This window comes from Tiliqua scincoides, chromosome 4, assembly GCF_035046505.1.
Source record: "Tiliqua scincoides isolate rTilSci1 chromosome 4, rTilSci1.hap2, whole genome shotgun sequence".
Lineage (NCBI taxonomy): Eukaryota > Metazoa > Chordata > Lepidosauria > Squamata > Scincidae > Tiliqua > Tiliqua scincoides.
This window is the reverse complement of record NC_089824.1, coordinates 107355987-107372342: the sequence shown is the minus strand read 5'-3', so window position 1 is coordinate 107372342 and position 16356 is coordinate 107355987.

Below are 16356 nucleotides of genomic sequence, written 5' to 3'. Positions count from 1 at the left end.
CTGTTATTGTTGGTGGATTTCTTAAATGTTTACATGTCAAGAATGTTGAATAGTGGAACCTAGACCAAAGTCTTCATGCCAAATTTGCTCAGATTTGAAAGACTTGTGCCTTTGCTTGGCTGTGGCTGGGATTAATTGCTGTCCTCCATTACCTAGGCAAACCAGAGGGTAATTTAGGATCCCCAATACTCTGGAAGGCTAGTACAAGCTCTTCCTGGGAACGTTATACACAACAAAACATTGTAAAATGGCCTCGTAGAGATTGAAGAGAAAATGTCTCTGTTTTCTGCAATTTCCTTTTAAAAAGAAAATGGAACAGTTTTTATTGCAAGTTAGCATAATTACAGGATATTTTACTGGCCAAATTATTTTGGCAGCAACTCATTTGAAATGAATGATAAATGTGGGTGAAAATAAAATTTTGTGGGGAGAAGAGACATAGTCTATTTTGAATGCTAGGGTGGAAGATCCCTCCCATTACTCTCAGTGTTGGTGAGAGTATCTCAACCCAAAATTCACAGGTCCTTTTGACGCATTTTAGAGAAACTAAGGGTTCAATCCTATCCAACTTTCTAGAACTGATATAGCTGCAATGCAGCCCCAAAGTAAGGGAATAAAAATTCCTTTGCCTTCAAGAAGCCTCCATGTTTGCTCCCCCCACCTCAGGATGCAGAGCACACCCCATTGGCAAGGCTGCATCAGTTCTGAAAAGTTGGATAGGATTGGGCCCTAAGGCTGCAATTCTATGCATTCTTACCTAGGACTAAGCCCCCAGTAACTCAATGAGACTTGAGTATGCATGCCTAGGATTGTGCTGTGTGTTGGGTGTAGGCATACTGCCATCTAGGCTCAGCTTTCTCAGTGTAATGCTGTGCCCGCTGATTTCCTTACTTTTGTTCTGTTGTGTGATATTGACACCCTGGGATGAGAAGCCTGCCAGGAAAGCAGTTCCCTGATGGTTGATCCTCTTCAAAGATCGATTGACAGGATTATCCATGGAGAGCGGTACTAAAAGTTATATGTGGAAAAGCCAAAGGCGTCCCAATTATAGACTCTCCAGGCTACCATTGCAAAGTAGCAAACATGTCTTGATGTACAAATCTGATTGAGGATTGGTGCTGAAATGTCCATTTTCTTGAGTGTTAGAAAACTGGGAACACTTGCATAAGAGTCTGAACAAACCTAAGCAAACTGGCAAATATTCACATAGGCATTAATTCAGTTCATCTTGCTGCTTTGCCTTCAGTGCAGGCTATTGTACTGTTTTGCTTAATTTTTGTGTGTTTGTGTTTCGTTTTATATATTTAAAAAACACACCATGTTGCTCACATGAAGTTAAATTCAGGGGTATTTATTAAGAATGTTCCTCCTGCACACACTGCATAATCTCACTACTGCTTGGGTGTGAAAGAGCAACATGGGACTGGCCCAAAACGAGGTACAGGGGAAGGGCTCATTTCTCAGAGCAAGCCCAAGAAGAATGAGCCCAATATGTTATATGTATGTTGTCATGTCTTACAGGTATGAAAAAAGTAGAACAGAAGTCAGTCTGAATGTGCTTTCACATATGTTTTTGAGAGCAATTCCTCAGACTGGCCCATGTCTCCCCCCCCCCCAGTTATGAGGCCCTCCCTATCTCATGAGGCCTATGTTTTAACATTAGGTTCACTGAACTGGGATGTTCTATCATCATCATCATCAATGTCATGAAAAAGCTACCTATACTGTAATGTGCAAAGGAAATTGATTATACTGATGAAACCTATAGGAGTGACCTCAGTTGCCTGCATAACACAAGCCAAGGACTGTCAGAAAGACCAAGGCAAGCAGAAGATCCTAGGAAAGAGCCAAAAGAGGAAGGGAGCTAGGAAAGCAATGCTTGAAAGTGCTTCAGGAGAATGAGGAGAAGGCAAGAGGCAGGAGTCCGAAAGGGGTTGCAAAATGGAAGAGGTGAGAAGGGATGAAATCCACAAATTGATTGAAATAACAGGTCATTGATTGCAAACATTTACTGTCATTTTATCCTATAAAATGGCTGTAGAGAGTATGCAGGCTTTGCATTTAATCACCATCATCCAGATTTTCAGCTGTGAAAAAAGCAAAGCTATAGAGTTTGGGAAGATAAATAATTATATTACTTCGAAGTTGCTGAGGTTTCTCTTGGTGGAATCATTCGTGCATTCAATTGGTACAAGGAAGGCATGGTTAGCCTTTTTGATGGTGACCCCCCCAAACGTGACCCTGAATACTGTTTATTTGAGAGCACCATTGAGACTTTTTTAAAGAATGGATTTTGGTGGCGGCAACTAGACTGAAAAGGAATGAGGAGGTTAGCACGGTTCTCATTGGACTGAGCTTCCTTTTGTATATTTAAGCTTGTGGAGGCTAGGCTATATAGACTCAGTAGTACATGCTTGTGCCTGGTGCAGCAATTTTTGGGGGGTTTGGTTTTATGATTAGACCTCTAATTCACTTGTAAAACCTAAAAATATGTGCGAGTTTTCTATCCATTTTGCTTCAAAAGTTTGGTTCTGCTCACTTAGCGACAGAAATTGGCCCAGTGAAAGATGCCCTGGCTGTTCCAAATCTCTTCTGCTGTGGGAGTGATGCAATGGAAGCTAGAGAGGCTCGTGGCCAGGGCAGTTTCTGCCTTCTTCATACTGCTTTAGTCTTTGTACATCTTGTTGGCACCTGCTTTCAACTTGTGGCCTACTGTAGTTTGGATTTGGTGGGTTGATCTTCAGGAGGCTGCCTTGTAGCAGATCTTATCTTGGGGCAGGGACTTGTACTTACCAGACCCTTCCAACTCTCCCACTTTATAATTGTTGCCTCTGCCAGATGTGTGTGATCTTATCAATTGACCATATCCTGTTTGAAATGGTTCCTCCGTCCCCTAAAGGGCCCAGCATCTCAGGGAATAACAGAGGACCAGGTCACAGAAATGGGAATCTACAAGCTTTGTCTGCATCTGGAACTGGCCTTAAGAGTCCTCCTTGCCTGACTCCTTTTTGTGCTTGTCCACTTTCACACCTGTGCCTCTGCACCACTGAGTTTCCACCTCCAATAGAGCTGGCTGCATGGGACTCGCTTCCCAAAGACTCCTCTTGCTTCAGTCCAGTCTGACTAGTGGCAGAAAGAACAGGAACGAGCTCCTCCTCTCACTTCCCGACTGGAGCCAGATAATGGATCCCACCAACTTCGTATCCGGTGTTATGTGGATCCTCAGGAGTAGAAGCAGCAGCATCTTTGGCTCTCGCTGATCCCACTGCTGTGTGATGGAAACCTGGCTCCTTGCACATCATGCAGGAAAGTTGTGCTGCCGCCAGCCTCTCATTTGCTCTAAAGGAACAGCCCTCACAAACTGCATCCCATGTAGCTCCACACCAAATTCTGTACTCGTGAAACAAGCATTCATCGTTCTCTGGATTGTAACAGGAACCATTTTTAAGTGCAGGCCTATTTATTTATTTATTTATTTATTTATTTATTTATTTATTTATTTATTTATTTGAAAGGCATTTTCCCTATTTGCAAAGCTCCGGGACAATCTCCTTAGTACAAAAGCTCTTTACAGTGGATGCTTGTTGTTTGTATTGAAGCAAACAGCTACACAGCGAGACATGGTTTTCTCATATATGCTGCTTATTGTCTTAAGCGTCCACCTTGTTTCTCATTGTCTCTTTGCCACATGATTAGGCAGTATGAACAGAAGTCCTGCTAAGCTAAGGAAGGGGGAGGTGTCACAGCTGTTAAGTGCGACTTTCCTTCCATATCCTTGTCTGCACTTGTCTCCTTCACATCCTCATTTGCCTCCCTTTTATGTTTTCCCTTTAACTCCTACTGTGTTTTGATGTTGTCAGTTTCCAGAGATATTGATAAGAACAGGAGCATGTGGAAATCACTTTGGAGAGAGAAGTCAGGCATTCTGCCACTTGGATAATATTGGAAAAAAGAAGAAAGCTGGTTTTGCAGAGTGCCTTAAAACAACACATCTGGGGTGGGGAGGGGTGTAGCTCTTTGTCTCTGGATATTACAAAGGTCAGTCAATGTTGCATTCCACTTCTCTGGGATTTTAAGAAATTGTTGAAATACACTACGTCTTGCAAAACTGAAAACAGTTTCCTTTGTTTATGGGGGATGGTATAGGTTTCATGTTGTGGTTTGCAGAACCACAGAAACATTTGGGAAAGGAAAAGAAAGGTTTCCGTTGAACTTCTTGGTGCAACCAAGACATTTTTGGAAATTCAATTTCCTTTGAAATTAAGACTGGAAAACCTTTGATTAGCTCAGCTGTAGCACTCTGTAGCACCTTCTTTAATCCTTTATAATAGTCTCCACCTAAGTTCTGATTCAAAGACACTAACATCATAACTAGTGTGCACAAAACCAGGGAAGAAAAAAAAATGTCAAGGTAAATTGCTTTTCTAAGGGAGATGCGCATAAGTGCTGGAGCGGGATAACATCTAGCCTTTAAAAATAGCAACCAAAAAATTGTAATGTTTTACATAGCCATCTTCCCTTCCTTTACACAGCATTAACAAAACTTATGGTGGGAATCAGGAGCGCATTGGGGCCCTGTTGTAGACGTAGGAGTTAAGGATGCAAGTGCAAACCTGATTGCATGATAGAATGTTAGAGCAGGTCAGTCCAACAAGGGAGCTCTGTGCTTTTGGTACAGTGTTGGGTCGTTCTTAACATTTGGTGCAGAGGCACCACATTCCTCACCGTCTGTTCTGGGCAATTATGCTATATTGGACTTTGCATCTTGTGCAAAGAATTAAGTCATTCTAGTCCCAAATGGCCCCCACCAAAGTATGGCTGTCATAGCTAGTTTTAGCCCTTAATTTATTTATTTTTAAAGGGAGAAAAACTAGAATTGCACAATGGCAGTTTTTCTCTGCTTTTTGTGGCCTGTGTTACTGAAGTTCAGCCATAAGTGATAATTGAACAAAGTCTAATTCAGAGGAGAAGCAGATAGGCTGCCTAATGGTTGCACTTCCAGCCTGCATTTTTATAAGTTTTATTTTTCTTAATTAAGCAATTGCTGAAGTCAAATTTGCACAGCTGAGCCCTAAAGGAAAAAGCTCAAACCTGATCTTTAGGACAAATGCAAGAAAGATGGTCTTCACATGGAAGTTCAATGTAAACATGCTTTGTTGAGAACTATGCAGAAACTTGTGGCCTAATCCTATCCCCCACTTGCATTGGCAGAGCACATGCTCCACCAGCACAAGCTGTTGCAAAAGTACTGTAAAGCACTTTGTGAGAGTGCACCCTCTAGCAGTGATGGTGGAAAGGCCAGAGTCTGCCTGCTGGTGGATGGAGGAATGTCTGCCGGAGCAGGTAAGTTCAGCACAGGTGGGAAGGTGGTGACAGGGTGGAAGTCAGCGGATTGGCCTGGGAGGAGGCAGGATTGGCAGTGCCAGCATGTGCCATTTCCTACCCCCCTTGCCAGGTCCAATCTGTCAACATGGATCAATGTTGGGCTAATGAATCAGTTGCTCAAATCCTGTGGCTTTTCACAGGGTCATGTAACTGACTAAATTCAGAACTTAACTGAGCCCTTGACCCTGAAGCGGGCTTGACTGTCATTGCCTCAAGCACCACCATTTAACTATAAGCTGAAAACATCTGAAAGCCCTGCCCTGGGATTTCCTCTGCAGCTTCTGAGGTGCAAGGGGGTTTGGGGTGGCTGGTGGGAAAAGAGGTTTCGGATGTCTCAAGCAGAAGGTCAGAATTGAGCACCAAGTGGAGAAGAAATTCTTCAGGGCAACCTGTGGGCTCATTTCATAAACTCCAGACTCCTTTGCCTCAAGGTCATAGATAAAATGACCGAGGCTCTGCAAATTAAAATGAAAGTCAATTAAAAATAAATGGAAATTAATTATTGCAGAGAATTAATAGAGGAAGAACTCTCTTTGGAGGATGGAAGATTCTGAGGAATTGAACACAAACAGCATGTGGTCATCTGCAAAGATGTCAAAATACTTGTAGTATGTGACTCACTAGCTGTTATGAAACAAGCTGTTATAAAACAAGGCCTCCTACCACCATCATTTACCCCACAGGTGGCCTGACTTTGTACATGCATTTCTAGTTTTCTAACCACTTTAGAGGACACTTCACTACCCTTATCATGACTCTCCAGCCAGGGAAGCCCTGTCTCTGTCCACTTAAGGGGTGGGACAATGGAGAAGGCAGTGATACAATCATGTCATTGTCAGGGCCAAAAGCAGTTTTCAGAGACTTGCCTAAGGCAGCACCAACCTCTGGGAGGGAGGTGCAGGGAGCCCCGTGGACTTCTCTGCAGGGTTCCCCAAACACCCAAAAAGCTAAAAATAGCTATTGCAACCCACTCCCATCAGAGGACCCACCCAGCCAAGCCGGCTTCTGAATCCTTAGTACCAATAGCAGTGGTAGAACCCAAAGCATCATCAGGGGACAAGTAGGGGCATAAAGTGGGGTGCAGAGCAGAGCTTTGATCTAGGGCTCCTAGAAACCTGGTGCCAGCATTGAAAACTGACATTCTGGGCAGGATCTCTGGCAGATCTCCAAGTCTTGGTAGGTGCAGATGGAAGAAAGCATTCCCTGTGATGGTTGACTTCAAAGGCATCATCTTCAGATTAAGAACCTTCTAGCTCTTCCACTATTCATTACTATTTACTTTGTTTGGCCTGTCTGCTTATGTTAGTCACCACTGGACATGGTTCAATTATTCAGCAGATGTGAACATGTCTGATAGCAGAAAATCCCAAAACCAAAGGTTTCAACTATAACATTGATATTTTTAATCTAATAAGTGGGAAAATGTAGACCTGTCTTTATATGGATGAAACCTTTTCATGACTTCCTCAAGGCCAAACTGCATATTCATGCCAAGGTAGATTCTACCCTGCAGTGGATGACTGGGCACAGGACTCAGCACCTAGCAACTGGCCCCATTTTCCTGCCTCTCATTTCATCTTAGAAGATAAACTGGGACGGTAGTTTATGCTGCCACCCTGCAAGAGGAGGATCCAGACTTAAGGAGACTGTCTTGGTCGAACCTTCTTCCCAGCAGGGTAGAGAACTCCCAAATCCCAGAGAGCTACCTTAGAAGCCGGACAGTAATGGAGGCAGATTGTCTGAGAAGATGGAGTAACCAGCTCCAGTAGGTGGAACCATGGAAAAATTTTAAAGAGTTTATTGAAAGAATACATTTTAAAAGGTGATGGAAATAGAGGACAGGCGTTCAAGACACTTTTGGGAAGTGTTCAAAATGGGTTAACCCATTTGTCCTTTGAGAAGTTCAGAATGGTTTGCAGGACTGCCCTGGTTGCCTCTTATCCAAATGATAACCAAGTTAAGATCTGCTGTGTTTTTAAAATGTGTCAACACCATGTGCTTCCAGCCTGTTCTCTAGGCCTGATTTTCTATACAATGAATTTATAGCATCCTTGAGCCAAAAAGATCTGGATGATCATCTGGTGCATCCTGTTCCACACATTGAGAGAAATCTGGTCAGTGCCTGCTGCACTTCCTGGAACTTCCACCTGTTAGGAAATGTTGGTGTTCCTAGCCCAAGAGAAACCCAGGAGATGGAAAATAACGTGTTTATTTCAGAACATGCATTCATGGACTAAGTTCTGCTTCATCAGGTGCATGAAATGGCATCCTCCATTGGCAGATATATATTGCTACATGCAATATAGGCAACTCCAGTTACCTATGTGGTGAGAAGTGCCAGGGGTGCAGCACTATCAGAGTTCTGGCTTTCTTTGGAGAAAAGATTACTGGAGACTTGGGCTGCAATCCTATACACACTTTCCTGGGACACAACACAATGGAACTTGCTGAGAGGATTGTGCTGTTTTCGTGATTGTATAATATCTGCTTTATTTATAAATGTATAAGGTGAGTATTGGATGGAGTCAGATAGCAGTACACCCCTGCAAGAAATATCAAGCTACATCAGCCAGGCATTTATGATTCGAAGGTGTTTTGGATCCTGGCCTGAACTCACCCAACTTCTCCATTCTAGTCCATTGCCTTTCACATAGCTGGTAGTCCCCCCCTGCAAGAAAATGTCTCCTTTGTTCTTTTCCTCTACAGACCACCTGAGTGAGGAAGGGGGAATGTGTCACCTTACCTCTCTGCCTCTCTCCTCAGGTAACAGTTACTTGAGGGCATCATTGAAGCGTTTCATTCTTCTAGGGCAGGGTTGTCAAACATAAAGCCAGCAGGCCAAATGTGGCCCCCATCAGCAATTTCTCTGCCTTCCCCCATTATAATTGGGCTCTCCCAGCTTGCTAATTGGGCTCTCTCATATCTTGAAAAAATGAACAAAATTTGCACATTTTCTCTTCTGTCATTTGTAGCTTATGAGTGTCTATGTGAGAAACAAATTGCTTACTTCTGGCCATTATCTGCTTAATGATGTCACTTCTGGCCCTCAGCAGGCACCATGAATGCTAACTTTGGCCCTCTGTTTGAAACGAGTTTGACGTTCTTATTCTAGGGAATTCTTCCATTAAGAATCTTCCTGGATTACTCACGCCTCCATCTGTGATTCCTTGCTGCCAGCCACCAGCCAGCCCTCTGCATTAGAAGGCAGCTGGTCTGCCAGTATTCTCTGCTGGCACTCCACACCATCATTCATTCATTCATTCATTCATTCATTCATATTCTACCTTTCTCCCACTTTGAAGGGGATTCAAGGCTGCTAACAATATAAAAACAGAACAATCGAGTTAAAACAATATTAAAAACATCAATTTAATAAAATATTAAAAACAATTAAAACATTAACATAAACATCCCAGGTCACACAACTATTAAAATGCATATCATTTAAAGTGCCCGCCCACAGTATGTTAAAAGCCTTCTTAAATTTAAAAAAAAAAAGTCTTAAGGTCTTTCTAAATAATAGGATGGGAAAGACAAAAACCATTGTCCAAGGTAGGGTTGAATGGTTCTAGAATGGGAAGGTACACTAATGGCCCAATCCTATCCTTGGCCTGCTCGTAGCATGGAGGAATGCCTGTGTGGCCTCCACTGCATGCTGTGGGCCAGCAGGAGACCATGCCACAGCAGAGAGGTAAGTAAAAGTATTTTTTACTTACCTACTCTGTTGCACAATGGTCACCAATGAATCTACTCTGATCTGTGCCTATTTTTTGGCTGATGTAAGTCTGAGTGGGCTTAAGAGGGCATGTTGAGGCCTGGGAGGGGGCACTGGATATGGATACTGCCCTTCTCACCAATAGCTGCTCCTGCCATCCCCTTACACACCCTAGATAGCCTTCCACCCAATCCTCCCCCTTCCTGCCCTACTCTTTCCCTGCTGCCAACTTATTGGCACCAGTAGTGGCTGGGTGCTCTGATGGCACATGCACAGTTGCCATCCAGTCACGCTGGTGGTCCCATTCCACATGTCATTGTTGCAGCTTCCCCACCAGCAGCCCAGGACTTCCATCAGCTGAATGCAAGTTCTGCCAACAGAAGGCTCAGATACGATCGGGCCTCAAGTGACCATTTTGATGTAGAGTACAGTGCCAATTCACAACAGTAATAGCAACCTCCTTGGCTGTACTGAATTAATTTTTGAGGTAGGAACAATAGTTTCCTATTGGAGCCTACACAGGTGAGTCCAGGGCAGTAAACAAAGGGAGCAAATGGCCATGGAATGATATGCTAAACACATGAGATAAATGCAATGATAATTGAGGCTTCCTGGTATAATGAAAAGCATTGTTATGGTCTGTGATGCCAACTTGACTTAAAACAGAAGGAAACTCCCTCCAGCTGAACCGTCGACTCATTTGCTACTATTGGCAGCAAAGGGAAGAGGAGAACAGCCAGATGGCTGTCTTGGTGTGCCTTTCCATTAATCCAGCTCAAACTAGAGATGGAGAGCACTCACACAGAAATTAGCTGTGCTAAAAATGTGCCTGGTACTTTTTTGCCTAGCAACAGTTCGATGCATCATTGTCCATTGTCCCCTCTTGTCTGAGCATTGGAGGTGGTTCACACATGCCAAGAAGCCACATCAGGAGTGATTCTGAAGTTACATGAAAGAAAGAAACTTGCCCACTGTTCTAGTGGTGAGATGCATGAGGACATAAATGCATCTCTCAAGAGGAGATTCAGTTTCCCCTACTCACGTGTTACCTTGGAAATATGACTCATTCATGCACTCCTTAAAGCATTCATTACGTTGTGACTCACCACATTTTTCCTCATGGGAATAAAATTTCTAAGCGATAAGATTGTCACCATATAAATCATTTAAATGGAATGGATTGTTTTAATTCACCCAGTCTCCCTCATCAGGCACTCCTCCTGCATGCAATTCTTCTTTGGTCACTGCTGAACAACAAGGCCATGCTAAATTAATCTTGTTCAAGTTCCTCCAGCAAATGCGTTCAGATGATAGGGGAGATTGAGAGATTTGCCTCTTCTAGAATTCTGTATTTTCACTCTCCAAGGAACTGGGGGGGGGGCGGGGAAGGAGCGGAACCAGCTTTGACCCCCACCAAAGTATGGTGTAGTGCCAGTAACTATTATCTCTTTTTTTCATTTAGCAATGCAGGTCTGAACAATTACCAGGTGCCCAATTCTTTGATAGCCATCTTCTTCTGCCATCAAGTAATTGAATAAGGGAAGTGATCATGCTTAAAGACAGAAGGTTTTTAGGAGGAAGAATCGGGGCTGTGGCAATTTCTGCCACAAAGGAGGAACATGGATGCCAAGCTTCATAGTCTGATGATTACAGTGGAAACAAACTAAAAAAATAAAATTAAATAAAAATGTGGTGAAATAAAACTGAGCATTCAGAAAATGGGTCACTATGGAGGTGAGCTGAGGAGGGGGGGTGTTGATGTTATTTTTCTTGTTGTCCTCACATTTTAAAAATTACATTCCACCCAGCAATCATAACAGCAATAGTGGTGCTGTCAATGGCTCAGGAGAGCTCCATTTCTTCAGGTCCAAATCTTTTGCTTTGAGTGAGATGTGCACAGCCAATGAAAAATGATGTGTTGGTGCCCATCCTGATTTTGCACTGAGGCCAAGCCTGCCTCTTTCCCTGCAATAAGAGATGTGCTTCCACTCTGATGAACAGTGCTTCTTTAGGCAGTGCCAGTGCTTCCTGCTATAGCTGACCTCTTTTGATGTAATGTTAGAGTTGCCCATACTTTTTGCTCAAATGTCACATTAGAGATCCAGGGCCCATACTTCCACAACCCGAGATGTTGGAAACATTTCCCCATAGCAATCTGATTCTGGCCTGCTGAAAACACTCTAGCTGGTGTATTAAAAAAAAAAAAAAAAAGCATTCCTGCATGGTAGGAAATTCAAAATTCCATACTTTCTTATACAAGAATATTGCTGAGGTAAAAACTGTGGCTGCTTAAAATGAACTCATCACCAGTGAAACAAACTGTCACTTATTTTCTATTTTTTTAATTTATGTTTTAATTGTAGTTTTTAACTACTTTTTAAACTAGCTTTCTAATTAACTAGTTTTTAAAACCTTGAAATTTAGAGAGGGGTTTGCATTTTAAGATGATTCTTGATGAAATAATTCCTAGTGCCATATTTTAAGTAGTTTTTCCAAGGCTTTAGTAAAAACCTGTGATTTTTTTTTAGAAACATCAGTTTTTCATTATATTTAATGTTTTGCACAGCCATTTAACTGCTGCTGCTTTACCTAATGCACACATATATTTAAATATGCTATTTACACAGACTAACATTTATGCAATGCTTCATGAATTAGATTTTTGCAGACTGTTTACTGAGCCACCTGTAGTCAATCCACAATATCAGGCTCATAGTTATACAGATTTACACAGATGTCCCAACTGATGTGTTGCTGACTTTCAGGACCTGGGACAGCGCTCTACCACCCACAGTCACCTGACTTATGACAACAGTACCTAGGACAGTTTCCTTGGGATCCGGTTTTCAGCTCTTCCAGTCTGGGAGTCCACTCCTTCAGCAAGTCTTTCTTGATGCACCATTCCCTCAGAATAATTCCACCACCACGTGGCTCTTCTCATTCTCAATTAACCCTCATTTGTATTCCTCACCTTTCCTTCCACCATGGTTATTAGAAAGAATAATTTCCCCCTGCATAGAGCCATCCCACTCAGGAACAGAGACTTTCTGTGATTGGTATATGTTGACAGTCCTAGGAACTTCCCTCAGTCTTTGGCTCACAGATGGAAGGTGGGGTAAATGGTTCATTACTCTCACATGCTCCATATCTGTGCAGCATAGCAAATGTGAGCACACACCTGGTCTTTTTATTTTTGAGTTAAATTGATGTTTTGAAGAACCTGGTCAGATCCGCTATGTTGCCATAGCGGGTTTGCAGAATAATCTTTTCTATACCATGATATCTTTTGCATTTCATTTCTGTGCTATGCACACAGATCAGGAGCAGGTTGATTACTCCCCAATTTTCATGAGATGTGACATTTTCATATGTTTTGAAAATATGAAAATATTTACTATTTTCATCTGACTTAATACTCTTCTCTGTATGTAACATTCCCAGTTACCTATATGTGAGCTTTCATCATTCCAACATCTAACAACCATACACATTCCTAGCACCACTTGATAGTCTGTTGACTTGGCTGAAGCCAAACTGTTTCGCTTGGCTTGGCTGAAGACACATGAAACCCTTAATTTTTGTCTAGGAATGAGAAATACCTGCCCTTTTCCTTGGATATTTCATTCGAATATGATCATCCCAATCCACTTCCATGTCAGAGTACACGCAAACACAAACCAAGTTAGCTTTTAAGATCGACTTAGCCTGAAAACAAAGCTGTGGAATTCACTGTTGCAGGCTGCAATCAAAATAGATATTACTAATAAATTCATGAAGTCCTGGAGGCTTTGAGAAAGACATTGCTAATAAGACAGATACCCTGTAGGAGCTAGCTGTAGAAGGTTCCAAGGGACTGCCAAAACACAGAACTCATACTTCACTTTCATGTTTTCTCCATGCCATGATGGCAGCCAATGGTGAGTACAAGGTACAGTGGCGTAAGGGTATGACAGGCCATCTTGTTCCTCATATAACCTCTTTCCTGTTCAGAACATTACCTGCTTAGGATTGTAGCTATGATATCTGCTGGCTTGGCCATTGCTGGTTGAACCTGGAAGTTCTGGGCTCCAGAAGTGAAACTTTCTTGCTGATGAGCAGGTCAGCAAGAGACATGGGTGGGGGGGAGAGAAAGGGGAAGCAGATGATAGGAGAGGAAGGGCGCAGGGCAAAATGTCCTGTTAATGTGTTGACAGTAAAAGCTGTCAACACATAGAATAGTGTAAGTGGATATATCCCAGAAATGCCATTAACGTTCTTCTCTACATCTGATGCACATTCATGCCACACACTGGACATCATAACAACAACAACAACTCAGTATTTATATACCGCCTTTCTGGTCATCGGATTACTCCTCTGACTTTATTCAAGGTGGTTTACACAGGCAGGCATTTCTAAATCCCTCAAGGGGATTTTTACAATCATAGAGGTTCTCTCTTTCAAGAACCAACAACATTTCAGAATGGATCTTCCTGGTTTGGTCTCACTTCTGGCCTCCAGTTCTGGCATGCAGGCTGACAAACAGCTCCACCTCTTGCATGGAGGGCAGCCAAGATGCTTCTTGCTCACACCAAGAGCAGATGGAATCACTCAGCTTGGCTTGTCAGCTGCTTCTCCACTGGACATCTCCACTGTTCCTGTCACATTTTTAGCAGAAAACACACCTATTTTTTTTTTTAATTTTTAACTAGGAAACCTCCTCTGTTTTAATAAGACATCAGTGGCATGAAATTCATTTTTCTCAGCCTTTGCTCCACCCTCAAGGTATTTGAAGAAAGGAATATGTAACATACTGATGCCACCTCCTGGCTATTACAGGGAATGCAGTGCATTCTGGATATGGACAAAAATATTTTCAGCTCTCTTGCAGCAAGAAAAGCCTTTCCTTAATCTTGGGCAGAGCTATTCCTGAAGAAAACATCCTTCTTTCCTCTATCATGAGTTCGATTTACCTATGTTATGGGCACTCAACAGCGCTGCTGTCTTTACCTTATTTTCATGGGATCCATGTCTATTGCATTTGCTGAAGGATTTAGGGAAGGGCATCCCAGAAGAAAAGACAGTGATCAATCATTGGACCTCAGCATGGTTCCTCTCCTACCTTCACCAGTAGGATTACTTCACTACGTACCTTCACCTTCACAAACAGGATGATCTTAATGTCTACTATGCAGACTGTGGTGACCCTCCACCTATTGAATGTTTCAAATATAGTTTCACATATGGGAAATCCTATCTGAAAACCAGAAGCTTATCCATCATCTCATCTCATAGACACGACATTGGGGAACACTTATCCAAGCAGAGAGGTGTAGCCAGGCTAGGTCTGGATAGATAAAATAAAGGAGCCAAGGTGAATTCTGGGACAAACCAGGCCTGTTAGATGCTACTAAGATTACTTCTGTCCATGGAAGCATATATTGCTTCTGTTTTGGGCATGGGACAAACGTTTTCACAGAAGATACAGCAGCTACTTGTCAGTAGGGGGTGCTAGAGTTTCATAAATCTATAGTATTTGCACTGCATCTCCCATTCCTTTTACCCCATGTCACAATATTTATGCATGTAAACCACTTATGCAAACTGTAATCTGTAGATAGGTTTTGACACACAATTATTAAAGACTTGCTGCTTGATGCTAATGCCACCTTTCACTCACCATGAAATAGCACACAGATTCCTACACAACACCACTTAAAGAAAGCTCTTAAAATCCTTGAAGTTCAAGAGTTCAACACAGAGTTCAACACAGAAGCAGAGGGCTCAGGCTCAAATCCAACTTTCCAGCACTGACACAGCTGTGGCAACGGGGGGGGGAGGGGCATGTGCTGCATCCTGGAGTTGGGTGACAGTCAAAGAGGCCTCCTTAAGGTAAGAGAATGTTTGTTCCTTTACCTTGGAGCTGCATTGCCCTTACCTCGGTACTGGAAAGTTGGTTAGGATTGCACCCTTAGTGTTCCTGAGGATTCCAATCTTCTATACAATAAATTCATAAAGACAACGTGAAACTGGTTTTTCCCCACATCCCCAAATCCTTTATTCACAGAGGTATTCTCAATTTTGCAAGACACGTTACAAAAACTCTACCCCTACCAAAAGAATTGTCAGTTGTTCTAGAACTGCAGAACAAAAAGGAAGCAACCTTTGACCTCAGTCATCAACTTGATCTGGAGTGTGTGCTCATTGCAATCTATTGTAAGATGTCCTGGGGATCATTTGATCAAAAGGCAGAGTATAAGCATAAATGACAGTCAGCCACAACCGATGCAGTGGTTACATTCCAAGATCAGAGCATAAAAAGCCAAAATTGCATATAGTCAAAATTCCCTTAAATGCAACAAATACTTATTGTTTCTTTAAGAACTAAAATCACAGTACAGGTCCAGACTCTTCATACACAGATTTTTTATACACGGATTTGACTCAACATGAATCACCCCTGCAAATGAGAAGGAATGTCCTGATCCCTGGAGAAGGGGAAAAATGCATCCCTTTAAAATCAGTTTAAAAAACTGAACAGTCCTTTAACAACAGCCTCCTTAATGAGAGCGGGGGGGGGGGGCAAGCTGGCTGAAAATCCATCAATCCTTCTCTCTCCAGGCTACCCCTCCCTTCCTCCTGAGCATGTAAAGAAAGGTGATCACTTTGCATTGGTGAAGGGAGGGGCTGAGTGAAGCACCTTTGTAAGCGCTTGGAGGATGACTGATGGATGGGTTGTCTTCTTAATGACTCTTACCTTACATCACAAAGGTCAGCAAGGCTGTTTTTAAATCATCAGAGCAAAGAAACTTTGTTTTTTAAATGCGTTTTTTGCCATCCACGAGTGCTTGGAATAATGAGGCTCAACCTGTACTATAGGAGAGATATGCAGGAACTGAGATGATTGAGAGAACAGCAGCTTCATTCTCTGATTTCAGGCTTGCTTCAGGGCATAAATAAAGGGCACAATCCTAACCCACTTTCCAGCACCAACATAAGGGCAATGCAGCTCCAAGGTAAGGAAACAAGCATTCCCTTACTTTGAGGAGCCCTCAGTAATTGCCACCCAACTGAAAGATTCAGCACATGTTCCATTGGCACAGCTATGCCAGTGCTGGAAAACTGGTTAAGATTTGGGCTTAAGTTGTCTGCAGTATTTAAGTTGTTGTTTTTCTCTGTCTTGGGGGATGGGCAAGCATAAATCAATCACATGTATGATATGGACCAACCATATATATGCATTAAATGTGCAGATACAGTACATTTACACAAATTAA